This window comes from Leptonotus elevatus, chromosome 16 (genome assembly GCF_054856555.1).
Source record: "Leptonotus elevatus isolate MCC_2025b chromosome 16, RoL_Lele_1.0, whole genome shotgun sequence".
NCBI lineage: Eukaryota > Metazoa > Chordata > Actinopteri > Syngnathiformes > Syngnathidae > Leptonotus > Leptonotus elevatus.
The window spans coordinates 1,785,193-1,791,510 of record NC_141254.1 but is presented as its reverse complement, the minus strand read 5'-3'; positions in this window follow the sequence as shown (position 1 = coordinate 1,791,510).

The window sequence follows — 6,318 nt, the reverse complement described above, 5'->3', positions numbered from 1 at the left end:
CGTCATTTATACGTGGGTTTTCACTATCCATGGGCCGGTCCCGGACTGTAGAGTAAATACCTAAAAAAAAAAAAATAGATATATTGCTCCATCTGCTGATCAAATCGGTGATTGGTTATAATATGTAAAATCGGTGATTGGTTATAATACAATATATGTGTATGTGTCAGTGGCAAGGGAAGCTCAACTTACCCTAAATGCCCCTCCCACTGAAAAAAATAAAGTGATGAAATATGCACTGTTGTGTGTACAATTCAATATGCCCCAGAATACCTTAATCTTTTGTCCAGTAACAGCTACTTATCACAAATAACTGACATGACTTCCTTCTCATTATACGACGGCATATTAGGGCCACATATATACTGTTTATATATATATATATATATATATACAAATTTTTATGCAGTGTGGCACAGCCGCATGCTCCATTCACACAAACACTCCCTGTTTTTTAGGTTCCACGGCTCCACCTCCCCGACAACCAGTGCCGACACGTTGCTCTTGGCATTAAGCCTACAGCACGGGATGATCGGGTGATGTCTTGTCAATTTTAGACTTGTAGTGCGACGACACGTCCAGTCCATGACACAGAGCGAATTTATCAGGAAATCTGGCAACGACTGTCGTGGAAGACAAAGAAGTTGTCATAAATCCCAATTTGGCAAGTTTCATATTTAAAAAAAATTCTGTACTTTTTTTTATTGACAAATTTAAACTGTTCAAAATGGCTTGCTCGCTTTGATGACGCAATGTGAATGGTTGAACAGACATAATTTTTTAAGTGACCTGAAAATGACGATTTCGGAGGTAAAAGATTTTGGCCCGTCGCCAGCGATTCATCATTACAAACGTGCAGAAGTACATATGGGAAGAACTGTGCCACTGTGAATAACTCGCTTAAACTATACATCCATTTTCTCTACTACTTGTCCTCAGCTAAACTGTAGCATTTCCAAGCTCACTTTGGGCAAGAGGACTGGCAAATAACAGAGCACATAAAATGTACAGTATTTAAAAAATAATAATAATTTACACTTTACATCATGTGAGAGAAACCTAAACCAGCTAAACTACTGTATAAAGAAAATACAACAGTTACCATAAAATCCCGTGTATAATACGACACACTCGTGTGTAATATGCCCCCCCAAAAAAATCACTCTTAAAAATATGTTTTTTCTCTGTACCCGTGTATAATGCATTACCCTGATTTTCTGGCACCTGTATTATATTGGGAAACCTTTTATTTATTTATTTTTAGTGTCAAGGACTTGAATGATTCTGGATTGCCAAATCCAAAAATGACATCCATGTCTTTGAAATAATTATTATTATTATTTTTTTTACAATTAATTGATTGATAATTCATCTTTCTGCTGCATTTCATTCTTTTCTTTACAGAATGAAATAAATAAGTAAATGAATGTAATTAAATCAAATTAAATCTCTCCCCAAAGATTTTGATTGATAAAACTAAGTGACATGAGTAGCGATGTTTGGTTTGTAGCGAGTGAGCCTGGTTTGTGAAAAAGTGTTCAGCTATCAGCATAAATGTGTGCAGTCATTTTTGTCTATTAAACTGCCGTTGAAATCCAATGGACTATCTATCCAATGGCTTTCGCCTTCTTGCTTGCTGCAAGCTAGCTGGCAAATAGCGGAACGCCGAAGATACTAACATTGAGCCGCTGAATGCTGGCAACAGGCGCCAAGTGTTTTTTTTAGCGTCCTTAATTAGTGATTGAACTTGATTTCAGGATGATGTTGTGGTGTTGACGTCGGTAGCATGGACACACGATCAGGGGTAGAAGGCAGTCTCCAAATGCCCATCCACTGCGGGCAATTTGACAGTGGAGATCTTGTTGCAATTCATTTTAAATGTACTTTGAGTGTGCCAATCTCTTGTGTCCAGATGCTGACCATGCCGCTCTCTCTCTGTACTAAATTTAAAGGAAAAAAGGGGAGCCGAGTCAGCTATGTTCCCTCCCACAATGGCACACAACTGGAAACAATGCGGCAAACTTCTACCGACACTAGTCTAAGAAAAAATGAAAGAAACACCACCCATGTGCACAGCTAGACTGCACTTTGCACTAGACTTGCAACGTGTGAGCACCCAGGAAGCTAGCTAGGGAGCTAGTTAGCTAGCACCTGGGGCTAAAGCCAAACTGTGGCGGGGTTTTTTACATTCTTTGAGAAAATAAACAAAGACATGTACGATGCTTACTGCGATTGGCTGCCCGAAGCCAGCTGGGTTAGGCTCCAGCGCTCCCCGCGACCCTTGTGAGGACTAGCGGTTAAGAAAATGGATGGACGATGCTTAATTTCTACGTCCACCATTGTCTTATATAAGGCTGTTACACTGTTTTGAAGTTGTCCTGTTCACCATTAATAAATATAGGACTATTAAGCATCTTACAGTCCTCATGTTGACAGGGTTACTAATTAAAGGTGTATTCAAGGAACTTTTGTCACTGCGTCTTTCGGGTGGATCATCTTAACGATTGGTTCTCGATCCCGTCAATCAATCTGACATAACGACATCGTGCATGCTCGTTCCTAACTGCACGTGCGCACTTTCGGTGTTTGTAGCATGCAGCCGGTGAGCTACCTTGTAGATCCACTGATCTCAATGCATACTTTTAAAATGGCTGAGAGCCGCAAGAGGACATCCGTCCATGAAGTGAGGCCAGCTGCAGAGATTGCAGAGACTGATGAAGATGAGCTTGCATGTTCCCAACATTTGATAGGCGTTTCCCCCAGACGAGCAAATTTTTTAAGAAGTGACAAACGGATGTTTGGTTTCGACTTTTTGAGATGATCCTTGATTACACCTTTAAGTTAATTGTCTTAATTCTGCTGTGTTTTGCTTCTTTATTATAGGCCGGGAGCCAGGTCCACTCCTCAGGACCTTTTTTCTTACTTTTTTTTTTTTTTACATAATTTCCTGTTAGATTAGCTCTTACTATGAACAGAAAAATGCAGTGATCCGTCACCAATGTCTTACAAATGCAATTATCTGATGGCAGAAAAATTACCTCAACACAAATCAATATCACACTACTTTTTTTCTTTTTAATTATAACTAAATTTTATGAATTATTATGAAATTAATGAATCAATGACTAAAAGATGCAGCCATATTTCTATTAGTTTAACATTCTTTTCCACTTTTATGTTAACAAGATTATGGAAACTTCTAAAAATTATTCTATTGTACATTTTATTATACATTTAAAACAGATTAAATTTGCGATTGATCATGAGTGAACTATTGAAGTCATGCAATTAATTACAATTAAAAATTGTAATCCCCTGACACCCCTATTAATAACACAGCTTCACGACATTACTGTGCTATTTTAATTGAATTGGTGAGTAGATCTGTCATCTACCTGGAACATTAAGTTAGCATTTTTTGGTATAAAATAGGAAACATATTCCAAAAAAGCAAAATGTAATCCAGGTTGAAGTGAACAAGGCAGAAAAACCAATTGACTATTTTGTGCCCTTCAATATTCATTGGTCCCGTTTAATTTATTTTGGGTGCATAATCCTTTCAGTTTCAACAGCAAATTTAAGGGTCCCTAAGGTCACAGCACCAGACTGGTCAATACAAAACCAGACACTTAATTACTGAACACACCACTCTCTCCTCAGACCCCTCCTCCCTTCTTATCTCGCTCGCTCGCTCTTCTTCTCCTCGCAGCTGTGGGGTTCATATACACGAGAGCAGCAGTCAGGCGGTATTAGGTTTCCACTTCCCAGGTCTGGCTTAAAAGCCTGTCCCATAATGGCCCTTCAGTCACACAAACACGCATTGGGTTTCTCACAAGAAATAACGCACCAAGTTGGACAACTGCAAGACTTGAGCAAATTTGAAAAAAACAAAAATACACATTTCTACCTCTCTCTCTCTCTCTCTCTCTCTCTCTCTCTCTCTCTCTCTCTCTCTCTCTCTCTCTCTCTCTCTCTCTCTCTCTCTCTCTCTCTCTCTCTCTCTCTCTCATTTTCTTCTCTCTCTCCCTCTCTCTCATTTTCTTCTCTCTCTCTTGTTCTCTCTCTCTTATGTTCTTCTCTTTCTTTTTTCTCTCTCTCTCTCTCTTTCTTATTTTCTTCTCTCCCTCTCTTTCTCCCTCTTCCTCCTTCTCTTCCAACCCTCCTACAGCTCCCTCCCATGCCAAACATTGCAAAATTTCTCCTTACACCAAGACCATTGTAGGCTATTGTATTTGTATTGTATGTAGGCAGGCATCATTTAAAAGGTGCAATTAGTCAGTAATTGATGCCTTGTTGTCAGGTAATAAATTAGAACCTCAAGTTGATTGGCTGTTTAGCTAACAAAAGACAGCTGACCTTCATCACAGCAGGACCTACACCATAGTAAAATCTAAATAATGTAAGCCTGTTGAATGAAAATAATCATGAATGAAGCACAATCAATGTGTAATTAGGTGATTTATTGAAACTATATTAAAAAAAAATATTTAAATTTTCATCTTCCTCTTTCTTCATCTTTTCTTCTTTAATTCACCAATAATAGAGGTATTGCAAAAAATGACTCAAGTTTAAATGTGAATTTTCAAATATTACATTGAGAACCCTCCAAAGGGTTAAGATCACTTCCCTCAAACAATAGGAAGAAGAGTTAGTCCGTCAGTGACCCAAGAGGAACGTCCTTTGTTCCACAGCATAAACAAATTGCCAATGATCTCTTGACCCAGCATAGGAAACTGCTGTAAAGCATTTTAAAAACAAAAGTGGCTAAACACCACTTTAAATGTAAAAAGGAAATGGGATATCATACAACAGTGCAGTGGAGAATGAGACTTTTTTGTTGTTGTCCTTTTTAGTCAATGATGAAGTGCTCTTTAATTTCTATTGGCTTGGTAAATATGGAGGACCAAAACTGCCAAAATTAAAAATAAATAAATGACTAAATAAATAAATGAATAAAAGTGAAAATAAAAACAGATATAAAAAATATAATACCTAAATATAAATGGAAATAAAAACAACATATTCCTTACCAAACTCAGCAACAAATCACAACAATACAAATCAGAACGAAATTGTAGTTTTTCTTATAGCAGACAAATAAAAATGACTGCATTAAGTATTTTCAATTTAGCACATGCTCGCTTCCACACTTGGTGGATGTGAATGTGATTATTCAGTGTGTTTGGTGTGGTCATTGTCAAGCCAGGGCTTTGTATTGACAAGGAAGTAACAATCCTTATCTGTGTCTGTAAGTTATGAAAATACGTGTAAAATTTTGCAAATCACTGTGTGTAATGTTTTGCAAAAATGTCTGTGCTTTTTGTTGTGCAACTCTGGACAGGTGTTTTGCTCCTTGAGTGTAAACATCGGTAATTGTGTGAAAATTTTCATTTTAGTGTGTAATCGACTGTAGAAAAAAAATAATAATAAAAAAACAGTAACATGTATTTTTCAAAGTTTGCTTATCATGCATTAAAAACCCCACAATTAATACATTATTCTTTTCTTCTTCTTTTTTTTTTTTTTTTTACAATAAACAATATTGGATTCACTAAACAGAAATGTTTTGCTCTTATTGGTTAGGCTTAATGACAAAATGAAACACTTTGACTTGCATTCTTTTAAGCATACGCTATGACAACTTGCACAAATATAGGTCAGTATGTCATAAATCAGATAACAATATGAATGCATTTCATGTTTCATGAAACAATGTTATATAAACATGTGGAACACACTTCCGGTCCTCTAAATTGAACTGCAAACAGAGAGGCAAACAAATTATTTTTAAAAGAATTGTAGAAAATATGAAAACAAACATTTCTAACCTTTGCTTCATAGCGTGCTATGGTAAAAACCTTACAGCATAACATGGAAAGAGCTGAAAGGCTTTAAAACTAAGATCATGAAAAAAAAAAAGATTATGAGCGCCAGAACGCCCAACTTGTATAAAGTGGCAAATTTGCGAGAAAAAAACTTACGAGAAATACACGTAACGTACAACTCGGATGTTTGGCCAATACTTTTCGGTCGTGTTTTCAAATAAGGAGTAATTGCTTTAGCAGAGATTAACCATTTGATGTTTAAAGTGTTGGGTACGGCCAGCGACAAAGACGCCTCGCTTTGCGAAGGTCTAAACCCTGAGGATCAAGCATTTAAGTTAATTTGTTAAGATGTATATTTACTTGTACATTTATGTTCCCAGAATTATTATTTACACATTCATACGTTTTTTTTTTTTTTTTTGTACAAGTAGCTAAGTTGATGTGTCGAATCTGCTGCTCTCCGTCATTCACTTGCATTTACCTAAAGTATGCT